General features: G+C 40.8%; 1 protein-coding gene across 1 annotated transcript in view; it reads left to right on the forward strand.

The window, feature by feature from the left end:
- The window catches only part of ADCY2 (adenylate cyclase 2), a 365,223-nt gene that overhangs the window by 205,336 nt on the left and 140,675 nt on the right, over positions 1 to 19,212 (forward strand). The window lies entirely within an intron of this gene.

Genomic DNA, 19,212 nt, shown 5'->3' on the forward strand with positions numbered 1-19,212 from the left:
CCGGCTCAGGCTCTGTTCTTGGGAGTTATAAGCAAAAGAGTGAAGATGGCATCTTACCTGTGCAGCCTCCAGACCCGGGACCCACATAACCCACAGGCAGGCAGCCACATCAGCTGTCATCAACACATGGCTGGGGAAATTCAAGTAATGACACTTCCTTAAGCACTCGCTTTTGGTTAGTGTTTGTGGCAAGAGTTTCTCCGGCTGAAATTTGCACCCCTTCCCCTTGCTGTGCCTTCGCAGCACTTTGTAGAGTACCATTGTCCACACAGGAGGAACTGATGGAGCCCTTCCCGAGGGAGGTGATTGGAGTCAGAAAGGAGGGTCTGGGAAGGTGCTAAGTTGGAGTAGTTGTCAGAGGCTATCCCAGGGGGATTGTTGTCGGTGATGCATAGAAATGTATATCAGGGAAATATACAGACTGCAAGGAAACATTACAGGAAATAAGCAATGGAGATCCACAGGAGAGGTGGGAAAACAAAGCCACCTGGTATCGAGGACGGTGGAAAGCGGGACACACAGGTGTGCTGTGGAAGGGAAACCACAGAGGGGCCTGCGTTTGACAAGCTGCACTTCAGGTGCTGGCCGATACCCATGTGGACAGCTTGCTGCATTTCTCACTGGGAACCCAGTCTGTAACTGCAAGAATTATTATGTCATGGCGGTCTGTGAACACCATGTCCACTTCTCTGTGATACCTGTGCTGTTAGCAGTATTTGGCACACTGTGGATGCGTAATTAGTGTTTGTTAAATTGTATTGACTTAGTCTGTTCTATAAAATTTCATCAAAATGTATTGTGGTGGGAGCAAAAAACAAAAATATCCTTTAAATCCTGGCACTGGACTTTTGTTTGTGTATGGATTGATGAAGAGTAATCAGATTCCTTTTCACAAGCAGAGGTATTAGTTTGTTCATTCAACAAATATTTATCGAGTACCAATCTTGTTTCAGGCATGGTTGTAGGCACTGGGGTATTGCTGTAAACATTCTTTGTCACTGGTATTAGTGGAAAATCTTATAATTTGTCTTAAAAATTGCATTTTGTCTTACCACCTACCTAGCAAAGGAATTCGGTAACTGAGGTTTAATTCTTTGGTCTATGTGTATATTAAATTCTGGATTCAGCTTTAAGAGACACAGACAGATTTTAGCTTGGGACTGTTATCCAATGATCATACACTTGTTCTCAGAATGTTTTACAGCTGAGCCCTAGAAATTCCAGTTTGCACAAGCAGCACTTAGTGTTCACGGTGGGTCTTGCTCTCCTGCGTGCCATGGAGCTCAGGTGTCTTAGGGGAGATGGTTTCTTTTCTCAAACAGAAGAGACTGGATTGGGTGGGTCTGGACAGGCATATTTAATTTTTTTTTTCCACCACTTCCAAAATCTGCTTCAGAATAGCAACAAGGCTACAGAGAACTGAAAATCCAAGTAGATTATATAACCTAATATTTACCGTAACAGTGTTGACAAAAGCACTACGTCAGGTTACTGGCCTGTCCTGTAGTTCCTGTTTCTCCAAAGAGACCTGAGCAGCCCGAAGCGTGTGGCACCCCTTGCCACAGTGATCTGAGGGCCCAAGTGGCCAGACAGGCCACCCTGACCTTCCCTGGCTCAGGAATTAGACCCCTGTGGTGTCTGACCTGCCAGAGGCTCCCTAGGGCCGTCATGGGAGACCTCAGATGAGCATGCGTCTACTGGTTTGAGAAAAAGAAGCCAATGATTCTTTTTAAAATAAGGTAAAAGGGACACTTTGAAGAAGTAAGAGTTGATATTAAAGATGTTTAATAAAGTATAATTTACCACCTCAAATGCATTCTGTCACAAAAATTGGAAGTCCACTTCCAGGGTCTGATGCCTAGAACATAGTACTTTTCTTGTTAGGGCTTTAGAAAATATATTTCTAGAATGAGAATAAATGTTTGTGCTTTTTTCAGACTGCATGTAATTAAGTGGGAAAAAGAAATTATCTTGGTTTAAAAAGTCAGTAAGATATAATCTGAGAGGTGTAAGGAAACTAATAAAAATTGGCCAGTGACAACCTATGTGGCCTTCACAGAGGGGAGCAGTCCCTGACACAATGAGGGCCAGCAGGCCATACACAAATTAAGGTCTTGGGCCCAATATGTCCCTTCCTTAGGTCCCATTTGTCACTTCCCTTGGATCCTATATGTCACTATTCTTAGGCCCCACACGTCCCTTCCTTTGGATCCCATGTGTCGCTTTCTGCTCTCCCCAGGCCACAAACTGTCTTTGCTTCATCTGCAATCACTGTGGCAAACAGTAACGTCCTTTAAATTTCTCCATGCAGAAGGGCGTGTGCTGAACAGCCAGAAAATGATTTGTTCTGGTCTTTGTTTGGGTAAATACCGTTCAGATAATGTTAAATTTTGGCAGTTGCTTCAGAGCAAGGTTCTGCTCCCAGAGGTTGAGGTACCACTGTCTTGAATAGTTCCTGGCCTCGCTTCCTATCTCTGCTGCCTGTTGCCCCTAATCCTTGGAGAGGAAGGCAAGTGGCAGGTGAGCCAGGAGGCTGCTCCTCTTCAACCTGGGAGGGGCTACAAACAGGTGATACTTTTCTGAAGTGTCTATGAATTCTGAACTCTTTTCAAAATTGCTGGACTCTGTACTTTCTTTTCTTCAAATTTTGTGATATTTTTCATGACAGAAATGTGATGAATTTTAGAGGTTAAAAAGCACGTTTGAATAAAGTGGCTATTTGCACTATATGATTTTGAGGGAGGAAGGAGTATGAAATGTTGGCAGAGAGTTTCTTAGAGTTTAATTCTCACCTTAAAAGTGCCCTCATGGATGAACAATAAAAATCACGATTTCTCCAGGTAGGAACAGGAATGCATTGCATTAGAATTGAGGCCACCTTTGAGGACCGAAGTATTCAGGTCTCTGAGTTTTGCCTTTTGTCTTAAGTTTCACATCCTGCAGTAGAAGTCACAACCATTTCCTTTTCCTGAGCACCATGTAGTGTGACAGATGGCTCTCTGTCAGACCTGAGAAAACACACTCCTGCAAGTTTCTCTCTGGAGTATGTAATAGACTCTCAGGAATTGATAAGACCTGGATTCTGAGCCAAACAAGAGCCCTATCTCCTAACTGCTGAGGCAGATGAAATAAATGTTGCCTCTGCAGGAACAAAAACTCCTATTCTTTTTTAGACAGAGGATAAACCCTCTTTAATTTATATATTGTCCTTGTTTTAAAGTAATTCAAAGAATTTTTACATGGTCTACCTTAATCTGGAACCATCCTATGGATTACGCATGACAGAACATGCATTCCAGTAGAAAACACTTGTCAGTTGAGGCACAGAGACCCCACGCTGTCCCTGGATTCTGTACCCCTCTGTGGGGGGTTAATGAATCAGTAGGCTTCCCGGCTGTCCTTGGATGAAAAATTGTTCTCCTCTCTGCAGACTTCAGTGAAACAAGCAAGTGGTCTTGTGTGCCCATGGCTGGGTGGATAATGAACGTATTCATCTTTATCCAAAATGCTAGCACTGCAGACCCCAACCCCCGGGCCTCGGCCCAGCACCACCTGAGCTCTGCACCACCTCCCCCCGCCATGACATCCCACTTTGACCCTCAGTCCATAGAAAAGTTGTCTTCCGTGAAACCGGTCTCTGGTGCCAAAAAGGTTGGGGACTGCTGTCAGGTGAAATATTGTGGCTTTATTGAATGTATTATGTAAGTCATTTATGTAACTAGGTGAAATGTTTAAGTCATTCTAGATTTGAGCTACTAAAATTTGGTCCTTTTTCATTTGAGAAAAGAAGAACAGAAGCAACTAATATTTCTTTGCGTTCTCATGAAGTGCCAGGTGGTCTATTTAGTACTTTATGTATCCTGTTCTATCGGATTCCTAGTGCTGCCGTCATAGGCCATGACAAACTTGGTGGCTTAAAACTACCAAGAATAGATTTGTTATCTTACAGTTCTAGAGGTGAGAAGTCCAAAATCAGTCTCCTGTGGCTAAAGTCAAGGTATTAGCAGGGCTGGGTTTTCTGGAGGCTTTATGGGGAGAATCCATCTCCTTGTCTTTTCAAACTTCCAGAGGGGCTGCCTGCACTCCTTGGATGCTGGCCCCTTCTTCCATCTTTAAAGCCAGTGGGATAGAATTTTCCAGTCAATCAATCTCTCTGTCTCTCTTTCTCTCTATCTCCCCTCTCTCCCCTCTCTCCCTCTCTCTTTCTCTCTGACTACTTTTGATTTTGCTGTTACATTTTCTTCCCTCTCTCTAACTCTAACCCTCCTGCCTTCCTCTTATGGCTCCTGTAATTACACTGGGCTCACCTAAATAAGCCAGGCTAATTTCGCCATCTCAAGATCACTCATTTAATTACATCTACAAAATTTCTGGCTTGCTATGTACCCTAACCTAGTCCCAGGCTCCAGGGATTAGGGTGGGGACATCTCTGTGGGACCATTATTCAGCCTATCACTCTGACTTATTTATCCCTACAGCAACTCTATGACTTAACTGCTTTTACCCATTTAAACCAAATAAAGGAACTGTCTGTGTTGCTTGTCCAATATCGCTCAACTAGCAAGTGTGCCTGCCAGGGCCCTTCTACCTCTCATGTTGTTTCTCCGTAGATTTTCTGGAGTGATTTGTGGAAATATGATAACTGGAGATTTTCCAGGCAATGGAAGAATTTTTGATGGAAGTTCTACTTGATCCCTTGTCAACTTTAAGCAACAGTCTTACCAGCATCCAAAACAGTATCTCGCCAAGAAAGTGGTCAGGAGCTGGTCTTGCCATTGAATTCTCTTGTACTAGCATCACACAATGGAAATCAGCTGCCACCCTGGGCCCACATTTCAAGTGACCATGCTGAGGCAGGGGCATGTTTGATGCTGGTCATGCCATCCCCCACCTCTTTTCCCCCACCCCAAGGATATGTTTGTGTTATGTCTGCTTTTTTATATGTCATTAAATAATTTCTTATGTTTCTCTTTGGTACCTCTCCCTTGGTGGAGAGGGCATAGCTTATGTAGGTGTTGGTCACACTTTTCCCCCAGCCTTCGTTAATGAAAGACTGATGGCATAGAAGACAATATATTTTGCTTGAAAGTTGAAAAAATGAAGTTGAGATTTTATGAAAGGGCTCTCTTCATAGTGTTTGCCATTTTAATCCAGCAGAATGAAGTTTAAGAAATGTTTTAATGGTTTGCACCACATGGTATTGTACTGATGACTTAAATTCTCACGAAGCTCAGATTTTATGCTTCACTGAGAAATTGCAGGGCAGGATGTTTTGGGATGCTACAATTTTGTCATGATGCTTATGGGTGTTTTTAAATGAGGAATGAAAATCAATTCCAAAAAATATATATCAGTAATCCTCAAATCAAGTCTACAATATTGTCTGATAAGGTCTTTAGTTGGAATCACTGCATATTTTCAAAGATTGCAATGAAGGCTGTGCTATGAATGTTTACTCTGCCTCCTTTAAGAAGAAATCAACACTTCCAGATCCAAGTTCAAGGAGAAGAGGAAGGAGACTGTTAGGAATCACTGTCCAGTCTTGATGCCTAACAAAGAACATAAATGCAGGTGGTTCGAGGGACTCACAGAAAACATATTAGCAACTATTTGTTCATTTTTTTTTAAAGTTAGACATTTTGCTCTAAAGGAAAAAAGTAAAATAGGATTATAGCAATCGCTCAAGCAGAGATTCTTTTAATGATTAAATCTATTTACATCATAGAAAAGTCAAATGATAAAATAAAACTCTCTAGAAGTTTCCTCTGTATAAGAAACTTGAGCAGAATCCCTGGCTAACGTCCATGGTGAGGAAGCAACACATCTGTCTTATTGAAGAAACACCTGACAGGTACTTAAATTGCTCCATATTATCCCAAGCTAATTTTTGTTGATGAGAAGCCCCAAAATGTGGAAATTGCAACCCAAGATGAGCACCTGGTTTTGATGTTTCTGAGGCCCCTGGAATTTTCAGTATTTCCTGGAGACTGCATACTTTTTATACTCTGCAGTGAGGTGCTTCGGTGCTGGAAAGAATGTATAATAGGCAAAGGATAATCTAGTGGAAATATTCAAGAAAGTTCTACATCAATTTTATATGAGTAAAATAAATCCAATAAAAAGGAATTTCAAAATCAGCCTTTCTGGTTTTATTAACCATTCTTCTGATATCTGTCACATGCAAAAAGAAGCATGTCCCTACTCCAAAATCAAAGTTGAAGTGTCAAGTCTTCTGGGATTGCCATCATATTTTTCTCTCTGCAAATGTAATTGCAGATGGGCCACTATACCCTTGAATGGGGCAGAGGGAAGCATTTGAACTCACCATCATGGGGCTGACTACGCAATGTTACAGTTATTGATCATGCATATGTAATAGTGTATTACCATGATCACAGTTGTGGATACAGATACCTCCCTTGGCATTAGTGCTGTGCTTACTGAATCAAGGTACCCACTTATATCTATACCAAATTGAAAATTAGGACTCATAAGTTTTGTTAATTGCATATGTATCTTCAAAAGGTGTTATGCATTGGTGTTTTCCTTTTAGAGTTTTTTGAGTGTTCTCAAGATTTTAGGAAATATTGTTCTAGAACTTCTTTAGAAGATTCCTTTGGTACATTTACATATTATGGGCCATTAAATATATGTGTGCTACTCGATGTGAAAATTCCTTCCAAAGACCGATGTTGTCATAAATGTCAAAGCATGTGAGGCTACATGACACTCTCAAAATGAAATACAAGGAGAATGTGAAGTGATAATGTGCACATAAACCCATTCATACACTTTCCAAATGAAGTAATATTTTCACATATATTCTTCTGCTAAATACAGGATTATGCAGGATATGGAAGGGCCCACTTCTCCTACCTATCAAATTCCACATTCACAGTTTTCTTTGTCTCTTACTGGGGATTGTCCCAAGTGTGGGGAATACAGAGGTACCCGAGACTCATGGTCCCTGTTCTTTTTATGCTTAAATTCTAGGGGCAGGAGGCAGCCCATAACTTACCAAACCCACGGGTTTCATGAGAAGATAATGTGACAAAGAGTGAGGGAGAATGTCAAGGGACCACACTGGGAGGAGCCAGGGAGGGCATCTCCTCTGGGGATGTGAGTTGCAGAAGGTCACAGCCCCGTGAGCATCTGATGAGATGTGTTCCCGCAAAGGGGGTGGGAACCGCAAAGGTCTTGCGTCAGGAGCCAGCCTGGCCTGTCTGAGGAACGCAGAGGCCAGAGGGACAGGTGGCGAGAGAGGAGAGTTGGAGAGGGAGGCAGGAGCCAGGACACAGGCTGGACCTCGCACGGTGCATCAAGGACTTGGGATTTTATGATATATTGAGTGGGAAGTCCCTGAAGGGTTTTAGGAAGGTAGTGGCGTGAACTGATCAAACTCTGAAAGGATTCTCTGGCTGCTAGCAGAGGACGGGTTGGAGCACAGGAGTGTCAGCAGGCTGACCCCTTAGAAGCCGTGGCGGTGTGGCGGTGGTGCAGACCAGAGGTGAGAGCTGCTGGGTGAGAATGGACAGATTCAGGATATCTTTTGGAATTGAACTAGTGGGGACTACTTCCGGATTAGACGTTGAGTGAGAGAAAAATAAAATAACTAAAAGAGTTTTCTGGGTTTTGAGCTTGAGCCACTAGGTGTTGGTTGGTGTGCCACATCTAAGATTTCAAGGTCTCTGGTCATGGTATTTATTGGGAGGTGAGGGCAGAGTAGAAATCAAGAATTAAGTTCTGAACAGTTCATTTGAGATGACTGCTATATATCCAAGGGGACGTGCCAAGCCGGCAGTTGTAAATAAATTCTGGAGCTAAAGATGTACACTTGGAAGCCATCACCATATAGCTAGTATTTAAAGCTACGGGCCCAAATGAGCTCCCCTAAGGAAAGAGTATACTAGAAAAGACAGAAAGGATCCAGGACCAATGCCCAACGTTTGAGCAAAGATAGAGGAAGATGAATCAGCCAAAGTCACTGAGAAAGATCAAACAATTACATAGATGGAATTTTTTTCCTATTTTGGTCTTGAGGTGTCTCTCATGAGAGTGGCTCTAAACTCTCTCCCTGCCCTGATGGGACCCCTGGGGACTTGACTGTGGGTGTTTACAATGCGGCTTTCATGGGATACTTCTTTATCCTGGCAGATGGCCAGTGCCTGAGCATCCAGCCTGTTCCAGGTGTCCCTCTCACAGGAAGCCTTTTTACACTGGTTGTACTGGCTTATACCCTTAGGGCTCTGGTCGGGCCACGTCCAGTGGATTCCTACCGAAGTATACACTCTCTTGGAGAGTCCCGGAAAGAAGTTAGGATCGGGTTTTCAGTCAACAGAACACATGAAATAACAGAGGCAGTTTGTAACTCACAGATCCCAGAGAGGAGAGGGCAGGACAGCTGGCAGGACCCATGGGAGGGGGAGTCATCCAGGACAGGCACACTCAGCCAGCGGGTGGGGAGCAAGACAGAAAGAGGGGGCTGTGGGCCGAAGGCTTTGTGGGGACCCGGGGCAGGTTTACCAGAGCAGGCTTCCTGTGGGGAGTTCTGATGGGTGGGTTTGGTGCCAACAGGCGTGAGTGGCAGGAGGCACAGCAGGACTGCCAGGGTCACTCGGGGAGTCTGCACAGCCCATGCAGGGGTGGGGACAGCAGGGTGAGTCACGCAGGCTGCATCCAGCTGTCCCACAGGGAGATGGTCGGCAGGAGGTGGTGTATAGGTCTGGCTGTCTGCATCGACCTCATTGAGGAACTGGGAGGTGAAGAAATGGAAACTGAGGATGATTGAGCTCAGCCTCTGTTAGAAAATGGTCCTCTTTATATTTAAAGTAGAGGCCAGGCAATAGAAAATTATAAGAATTCTCTACAATAGGAGAAAAGCCAGAAAGAGTAGCTCAATAGAAACCAAGAGAAGAAGGTTTACAGGGGATAATGGTCAACGCAGAGCCACAGAGAGAAGAGTGCAAAGTCTTGGCCAAGGGGTGGTCGCCAGTGGCCTGGACAGTGCAGTGTTTGAGGGGCAGATGTGTTGAATGACGGAGGCCAGATGAGTCGAAGGTGGGAGTTGAGTAAGGCCACACCATGGGCTTCACCAGCTCTTTTGACACAGCAGCAAAGAGGAGTTTGTTTGCTTTGCCCATGGTGGAAATCAAAGTTGTATTACATGTCTTAGTACGGCATCTTTGGCAATGCATTTTGAACTGCCTACTAATTGTTTCTAATTTATTGCATTACATAGTTTTCTGAGTGTGTTTTATTTGGAAGCATTGATTGTAAAGAAGGGACGGGCAGAGGGGTTGGTTTTGTAGAAAAGCAACTGAGTGGCTGCATTGCAGTCACTAACTAATCACAGCTGCAGTCCCTTGTATATGCAGCAAATGTTCCGGTAATAGCTACTAGAAAGGCTTTAATCCAAATAGAAACAATGAAAAAGAATTATTTTAAAAATAGACAAATTACAACATGGAAACCATGAAAAGAAATAAAATGTTGACAAGATTGTAGGTGAAATAAAGAGAATGTATTAGGACAAAAACTCAAGCCTCTACTAGTTTTAACGACATTTTGGAAGCACATTAAAGTGAAGCCATAAAATTAAATGTTAAAGGAAAACCAGTCTCATCCTCTCTCTCGGCCAAAACATCAGCACATCTCGATGTGTGTGCCATTATGACTATATTTCGGGAAGAATTGCCATCCAGAGCTTAAAAGTTTCAAGGGTGGGTAGTTTAACTAAAAGCGTACTCCTCATTATAAGAATGGAAAAAGCAAGGCTAGAAGTTTCTCCCCAAGATAAAAATCAGTCAGCAGCCTAGTGGAATTATTAGAGTTGAAATGCAAAAATAGAAAGCCCTGGTGGCAGCTCTGGCCGTGTCCTTAGGTTAATGTGAGGAAGCAGCCGATGTCCCGAGATGCTCTCACTGCTGCATGGGACTCCTGTACCTGGCATCGCCCAGACTCCAAGTGTGAGGGTCCAGCAAGTAATGCTTGACCTCAGGATGGAATGTTTTCTTATCTTATTTTTTGTGTGCGTGTGCGTGTGTGTGTGTGGTCCTATTTTCGGCACCTCCCTAATCTCTCTAAGAAATCAAGACTTCATTTTCTAAACAGGCAGCGTAGAATAAACACGAGTGTTTTATGATTGGCTGTAGAATGAGTTCCGACCAATCTAGCAGGATCTGGGACTCAGTGGGCCATGCCAGTGATCTCTGCCCAGAAGGAAATGATCCTGGACGCGGTTTAGTTAGTTGTTTGGACTTTGTCACTCTGGGGCAGGAACCAATGATTGGAGGAAGAAAAGTGCATTTGAAAGAAATAAAACACCCCCAGGTTGAGGCCTGCACCGGGGTGTGAAGGCTCAGGGCGGGCCGGTGTCTCAGCCCAGGGTCCTCCCACGGCTCTGCCTGTCCAGGGATCCCGGGGCCAGATCGTTGCAGCCGTCTCAGCAGCTCTGGGCAAGTTCAGTGTCAGGTTAAGTGACCAGGGGTCCATTTCCCAGCGTCATCATCCCTCTGGCAGACCCACCGAGGACCCATTCCTGCCATTTTGAAAGTACACTGTGAGTTCTTGGGGGGAACGGCTATTATTTCCTTATTTTCCTTTATGTTCTTAAAACCTTGTGCAGTGCCCTGCATGGAATAGGCAAGAACTTACACTTTCCAGACACTAACTGACAAAACACATAAATATATTCTACATATTTATGTAAATAATATGCACATATTATGTATATATGTGTAAATGTTTTGCATATTTACACATATGTAAATATGTGTACTCTCTCTGTTCAACCTTCACAATATAATTATTAATTTTATATGTTTAGTAGTAATTAGTTTAACTAATTGCTATTCATTGGTTATTATCAATAGTCCTAAAACCACAGCTTCCAACACTTTTCATTCCTCACAGTTTACAGCAACCCCTGGACTCACGGATATCCTTCCCACCCTCTTGACTCGCCATTCATAAATCTCTCCCTCTCTCTCTCCTGAATTCTGTGCAGGTTAAATGCAGTTTCTGAACACTCCCTACTTGGTGACAGCTCTGAACCAACCCAGATATATCAGATACGTCTTCCCAGCATAAGGGTGATGTTCATCGTCATTCACGAAAGTAGTACTTGGTCACGATAAAACTTCACACACTACAGAAGGACAAATAGCAAAAAGTTACAGTTCTTTGTTCTCCCAGGCCCATATTCCTCTAGTTTCTAGTGTAATTTTGACTGACGTATTTCTATGAACTTGAGTTACTTTAGCCTAATTGTCACGGAAGTGGTCCATCTTCTTCCATAGGCCGTGTAGAGACGGAACTGTGTGTGTTTGTTTTGAACAACACAATTTTTATGCTGAAGATAAAATACAGGCTTGAAATCCTCCAAGCCTGTTAACTTAATCCAGATCTGCTGAAGAGCAAGCATTTAAACTAGTCTTTATTAAAACACTTGGCTCAGGGATACAATTGTGAGGACAGTTTGCAGTGTCAGATTTTGACGTTGGGAAGTACAGTACTTAACATAATTACTGTTAATATTTCAGATCTTTGCTGATGAATGTTATTAATGAGCTGAGAAAAAATTGTTTAGAGGAATACTTAGGAGTGGATATTGCAAAGGGTGGTTCTGGACAGAGACAAATGCCAACAACAGATTCTACCCTTTAAAGAGGCAGAGAGATTGCAAAGGACTCAAAACCTGGGCTCTGAAGACACTAATTCTTTCAGCCGAGTGGGCCTCCTGAAAAGGTGTGAGTGGGATTTTGAATGCTTTATTGAAAAATAGAGGAAAGTCCTTCCATTAAAGAGTGATGTACTTCATCAGCTGGTAGAAACAAACATAAAAGGTGACAAATTCCATATGAGAAAGAATTGACAGATCTCTCAAAGTTGCTGATGAATAATGGGAAAAATTTCAAACTTGTCTTTAAATAAGGTTTGCTTTTTATATGTTTTCATGAAAAATGTTTCTTTCATTTCTCATGTAAATTAGCATTTATAGCTACTGTCTTCTCCCTTTGGTGACATTATGATTTTATTTCATTTGATTAGGAAATGAATAAAATAAGAGTGAAGCCTACAGAAGGTCAAATCAAGAATATTATTATGCAGAAAAAGAGAAATATAGCAATTTTATGGTATTTTGTGGGTGTTCCCTTTACACATGACAAGTACAATAATTTCATTTCTTTCTGTCTTTCTTTACGCATGAAGTGGAGGGTGGTGGGCTCGATTGTCTTCTGAGTCTAAGGAAATAATAACTGACACAGTCTGCCAGCTGAGAATGGATTTGGAAAACTTGCTTTTCTGTTGCTTCAAAGAATGTTTTGTACCCACCTGCTGTTCAGCCTTTCCTCATCAGAGCACCCATTGGTCAGAGAGATGAGGAATTTCGAAGTCTGATGCCAGTGTGTCTGTCTTCTCTGTCACCCCCTGCCTTTCAAGGCAAGAGACCCTGAGAACTGTGACACCCAGTTCTGATGCTCTCGAAGTCACATCCCCTCTCCCGGGGAAGTGCTGTAGCTCCAGGAGGCAGGGAACCCGCACACCGCTCTGACGCCCACAGCCCTCTACAGGTTGAAGGCTTCAGCACCCAACACAGATGTGGAGAGTCTTGTGTGTCACATGGGGACCAAACTGCCCGTTACATCTCCCCCAAGATTCTCAGGTTCTGTGAACCTCTGTCTATAGCGATCATGCTAAAACTGGAATTGTAAAAACTTTAGAGCAAAAACACAGGGGTTACCCAGAACCCTAAGATTAAGGAATAATACAGATGATCATAATGTAAGATGTGAATCCGTTTTTTTTTTTCTTGATGATGAGCTATTTTTTTTTGTTCTGTTCTGTTATGGTATCTCTTTTGTCATATATTAATGACTTTTAACATTTTAGGCTAAACTGAATTATCTCTTTTATCGAGGCGTTTGTCTCTATATCCTTGTCTCAGTAACTTCACAGTTGTAATTGATGTATTTTGCAGAACTTTCTGCATCTGGCAAGATTACCACCACCTTTCTTTCTTATAAACTTTTTTTGCTTTGATTTTTTTTTGCCTGTTTCTTTTTCTACATAGACTATGGTATCTTTTTTTTCAGGTTTCCAAATATATTCTTTTAGTCTTCTCATTCAGAAATATTAGATTTCTTTATTTATGAAAATTTACCATTAAATCAGTCAGCAAGCTTTTAGAGTTTTCTCTGCAAAGTTCCTACACAGTTTTAAAAAGTTTATTCTAAAATTTTCATAGGTTTTTGTGCTCTTGTGAATAGGTTATCTTCTTTTCAACATGAGTTTTACCTGATTATAAATATTATACAGAGGTATTGTTGGCATGTTTGTTTATCTTGTATCCAGACACTCAGTAAATCCTCTATTCACTGTAATAGTGATTTCTACCTGATCCCATATACTCACTCACAAGCTACCCTTTTTGTTTGTCCCCCTTAACATTTTTATATTATCTGGTATCAATACATACCTTTTTAAAAATATGTATTTTTGATGGGGTTTTTTCTAGCTTTTTTGAATATTTCTCTTTTAATCCATATGTTTTGATCCCGTTTCTAAATCTAAACTTACTTTGCTTTTTGGAGAGAGATAGTCCATTTGTGTTTGTTGTCAGAATCATTATATCAGATCTAATATCTCTCATCCTGTTTCCTGATACTTAGTGTTGTTTCCTAATCTTTAAAAAAACATAATAATGTCATTCTATTTTGTATTCTTTTCTTTTTTTATTATTTCAAGATATTATGGGGGTACAAATGTTTTTGGTTACATGGATCGCTTTTGTAATGCTTGAGTCAGGGTTATAAGTGTGCCCATCACCCAGATAGTGTTCATTGTACCAATTAGGTAGATTTTCTCCCATCCCCTCATCCCCCCACCACCCTGCTTGATTGCCACTGAGTTTTAGTTCCCTCTGTGCACATATGTGCTCATCGGTTAGTTCCAATTTAAAAGCAAGTACACATGGTGTTTTTTTTTCCATTATTTCAATACTTCATTTAGGATAATGGTCTCCATTTCTATCCAAATTGTTGCAAAAGGCATTAATTCATCCTTTGTATGGCTGAGTAGTTGCATGGTATACATGTACCACATTTTGCTAATCCACTCATTAATTGATGGGCACTTGGGTTGATTCCACATCTTTGCAACTATGAATTGTGCTGCAATAAATATTCATGTGCAGGTGTCTTTTTGATAAAATGACTTCTTTTCCTTTGAGTAAATACCCAGTAGTGTGATTGCTGGATCAAATATTAGGTCTACTTTTAGTTCTTTTAGGAATCTCCATACTGTTTTCCATATAGATTGTACTAATTTGCAGTTCCAATCCAACAGGATTCCTTTCTCTCTGCATCCACACCAGTATCTATTGTTTTTGGACTTTTTAATAAGAGCCATTCTAAAAGGGGTAAGGTAATATCTCATTGTGGTTTTAATTTTCATTTACCTGATGATTAGTTTCGTTGCATAATTTTTCATACGTTTATTGGCTATTTGTCTATCTTCTTTTGAAAAGCTTCTGTTCATGTCTTTTGCCCATTTTTTAATGAGGTTGTTTGGTTTTTTTCTTGCTGATTTTGCTTGAATTCTTTGTAGATTCTGGTTATTAGCCCTTTATCAGATATATAGCTTGCGAATATTTTCTCGCATTCTGTAGGTTGTCTATTTGCTCTCTTGATTATTTCCCTAGCTGTGTAGAAGCTTTTTAATTTAATCAAGTCTCATTTATTAATTTATTTATTTGTTTTACTACCCAAAGTGATTTACAGATTCAGTGCAATCCCCATCAAAATACCAATCTCATATTTCACAGATCTAGAAAAAATAATTCTATGCTTCATTTGGAATCAGAAAGGAGCCCAAATAGCCAAAGTAATCTTAAGCAAAAATAACAAATCTATAGGTATCACATTACCAGACTTCAAACTATATATTACATGGCTATAATAACCAAAACAGCATGGTATTGGCACAAAAATAGGTATATAGACCAATGGAATAGAACAGAGAACCCAGATATAAAACCACATACATACAGCCATCTGATCTTTGACAAAGCAGACGACAATATATACTGGGCAAAAGAATTCCTATTCAATAAATGGTGATGGAAAAATTGGATAGCCACATGCAAAAGAATGAAACAGGATCCATATCTCTCACCACTCACAAAATTTAATTCAAGATGGATAAAAGACTTAAATGTAAGGCATGAAACCATAAGAATTCTAGAAGAAAATGTGGGAAAAACTATTCTACATATCAGCCTAGGCAAAGAATTTTTGAAGAAGACCCCAATGGCAGTGAAAGCAACAACAAAAATGTATTGTCTTTTCTTTTAAAGTATGACTTATTAGGCCTGTATTCTATTTCTAACATATCTTGTGAGCATTTAGGAGATCCTACAACATTGTAACATTATCATTTATCTCAGTGGCCCTAATAATGCGTGTTTATGTTAGTTATCCCTTGCTGATAAGCATTCCGGTTTCTCTTATTTTAAAATTAACAAATAAGCTAAGAAAAAAGTTAACCTTTTCTTAGACATCCCACAAATAGTGTCTTGTTTTTTGGAGGGAGAAACTCACAAGGAGGTAACCACAAATAGTGTCTTCATTCTTGTTTCCTTCCACTCACCACTAAACCTCTCGAAAAAGTAGTCACTACTCTTTGTTTCTCTTAATTCTTACCCACTTTTTAACTTCGCTATTCAACTGCCATCTAAACTCACCATTCAGCTGGGAACACTTGCTAAACTTCAAGGCATTTTCTTTCTCCTTTTCCGGAACTTCTGCAGTGTTTCTTTCTATTACCCCCTTTCTGTCTAGTGGGAGAGAAAAATTCTTGGAGAATCACCTGATACCATTTCAGTTCTCTGACTTTATTTTTTTTCTCCACATCTTTTGGAGACCCCGTTTCTATTCCCAACCACTAAACACACACACTCTCTGGGACCCTTCCTAGAGGCACCTTTCTCCATATTTTTGTTGGTCAGCTTTTAGCTCATCATACATTTTCAACCATTCTGTCTGGATTATTGGTTTTCATTTCAATAATGCTGCCTTCCACTTTTGCTTGAGTTTCTGATCTATTTTTTGTTGATACCGTAAACTCAGAATGTCCAAACCTGTCTGTGCCAAAACCACACTCTTCAGTCCCTCTGTTCCTCCTCCTTTCTCTCTCACACCCCAGCTCCAACCCTCCCTTCTTTTCCTCCACTTTCATTTTGTATCCCTCATGCAATTAACTTCTCTGTTGTGTAGCTTCTTCCTTCATATGACAGTTTCTGTTTGCCATTCCCACAGCTACCCACTTAGTTTAAGTTTCCATACACCCTACCCCATCAAATGCATGCCATACGGCTGGCAGTGCCCGTAACAGACTCTTTGAATTGTTTGTTGAGAGGCAATATTGTGTAATTGCTATGAGCAGGACTCTGGTTCAAAGCAAACCATGCTGTTTGGTTTGAAATCTTTCATACCCCTTGATATTTGTGTAGCCTTAGGGAGAGTTACTTATCCCTTCTGCTCCTTGGTTTCCCAATCTGTAAAATAGGGATAATGACATTACCTGCTTCAGGCAAGTTGTGGGTATCTTATAAATTGTTATCATCACCCAAGGGGCATTTGCTCATGTGAAATATACAGTTTTTGAATTTTACAAATTCAGTCCCTCGAAAGCAGCCAATGCTTTATATCAGGGCAGAAGGAGAGCTGAGACCCATTTGATGTGTCACTGGCTTCACTAGGAAATTTTCAAGTGTGACAATAAAAGCAGAGCCAGCATTTGCGTATTGAAAGCCTTTGGAAAGAAGGAGCTGATGCGACCCATAAAGGCAGGATGTGCCTTTTCAGCCGACAGACTGTGAAGAAGGAAATGTTAAAAAGTAGTAAGATTAAAGGACGTTCAACCCTCGTCACCAGTGATACAGTACCCAAGCTTGTGTAAGAACGTGGGGAAGGAGGATGCCTCATTTGGGACACCAGGTTACCAGTGAGTGAACAAATTCCTAATCAAATACATTACCTTCTTTTTAGTAATATCTTTATCCTATCATCTTTTAAGTCATAATTTACAGACATTTCTTTGTATTGAAAAAAATGAGGAAATGATAAGATACTCCAGTTACAAGCCTGAATCTGCATTTGTTGAACAGGCTCTCCAAATAACCATAGCCAACTTATTGCTGTGCTGCCAACATTCAGTATTAAGGATAAAGAGAGAATTCCTAAAGGCTTCTAGGGAGAAAATAACTAGGTTAACTGCTGTGGGATAAGAGTCAGATTTGCATTTCTCATAAACAACACCAGATGTTGGAAAACAGTAGAGCAAAAATCTTAAGAGTACTTAAGAAAAAATACTTTGTACTTCAATTTATACATGAAGTGAAACTACCGTTCATGAATCAGGTTAAAATAAAGACTTTTAAGCATATTTATACTCAGAAAATGCAGCCAGCACACAATGTATGACATGGCCACTTTGAGAATTTCTGCCAGTAAAACAAAAATGAACTCAAGTAAAAGAGCAAAAAGTTGAGGATAAAAGAAACTTTGTGAGCCAAGGAACTAGTAAAACTTAAGAGATAAGACTAAATTATTGTAGTTACCTAATGTAAAATAAAAAAGCACTATTAATTTAAATGGCAAGAGTAATAAAAGCCTGGTATTTTTAAAAAATCAGATGATTTCACTTTGGGAGGTATTGAGGTGATGGGTGTCTTATCTAGGAGAACTGACTCTGTGTGTGTGTGTGTGTGTGTGTGTGTGGGTTCTACCATTGCCTCAAGCCACAGTAAATGCTTTACTTTTGATTTCGTATAGCTTTATAGCCGAGAATTAGATTTTTATGTTCATAAAAGTGGATCATGGGTTAATAAGTTTGAATAAAACTCTATTCTAGTGGTAATTCAAAATTCAGTGCAAAGAAAAAAAAGCATTGTTTATACAAGGATAAGACATCTCCTTGAATTACACAGTTTAATATACTGAGTCTTTAATATTTTCTTCCTTCTACGTGCAATAAAATTTCATTTTAAGGACCAAGTAAATAGTGCTTATTCCATTTAAGCTGTGAAAGGCAGAATCCCCTGCAGCACATTATACAGTTCACGTTGTTGGCATTTGCATTACATAATATCTTTCGTCTGAAGGAACCAAGCTCTTCATAAATATCATAAATGTCACATTCCATAGAATTACCTCATATTAGGGTATTATTGCCAACAATGCAGAGAGTGGAGAATTACTGAGGTTTAAGCAAAAGTTTGAGCAAATGGGAAACTTCATTCGTTATCCTGAAGGCAAGACTGGTTCTAGTTCTATTTGGGAGCAGTTGCTCCTGGGATTGCATTCACTACCCCTGCTTCCAGCATCATCCTCTGATGTGCTCAGTCTGAATCATTTCCCTGTAAAAGGTCACTGCAGGGACGTTCCCCTCTGGGAGCAGAGCCCTTCTTTGCCCTCCTTAGGAATGTATGGATGTGCCTTCCAACTTCTAACCTATCAACCTCTGCCTGATTTTGGAACCAACACTGGGCAAATGTTTTTTGTTTGGGGTTGGTTAATTTTTAACTTCTATGTGCCTCAGTTTCCTGATCTGTAAAGTGCCAGTAATGAAAGTATCTGCCCCTGCCCTGTAGGATTATTCTGGAGATGACAGGTAGATGGCAGAGATTTAGAGGAGCCCTGGCACGGCCAACACGTGTGGCACGTGGGCCCTTTGTCACTGTGTGGAGATTGTGTACCTATTTAAGCTCACTGTCCCCTCCCCGCAAGTGTTTCCACGACTTGTGAATTGATAGTTTTGCTCTGAGAATTGTCAGTTGCGTGAACACTCAGAAATAGCCCTAAATGTCTGGGAAGAGGTAGACCCAAAGTAAAGTTTTGGAAATTTTCGATGCTTGTTGACATATCTTAAGAATTAAGAAAATAGCAACTAGATGAAGGTCAAGAGGTCCTGAGAATGAAGGCTGTAAGCCAGCTGGTGTTGCTGGACATTTAGGCTCTTATTCTCACCTTCTCTTCCCTCTTCACCATCATTTGGCAAAATTTTAGAAATTTAAACATCCAGAAAGACTCATCAGTCCTGTTTGCTGCAGGTCAAACCGTCCACGACTTTGATGATCCCAGATGTTCTCTTTTTCCCTCTGTATTGAAATATTTCATACTTGAAGTGCAAAGCAAAGGGACAAATAGTTGG

The sequence above is a fragment of the Lemur catta genome, chromosome 12 (assembly GCF_020740605.2).
Source record: "Lemur catta isolate mLemCat1 chromosome 12, mLemCat1.pri, whole genome shotgun sequence".
Lineage (NCBI taxonomy): Eukaryota > Metazoa > Chordata > Mammalia > Primates > Lemuridae > Lemur > Lemur catta.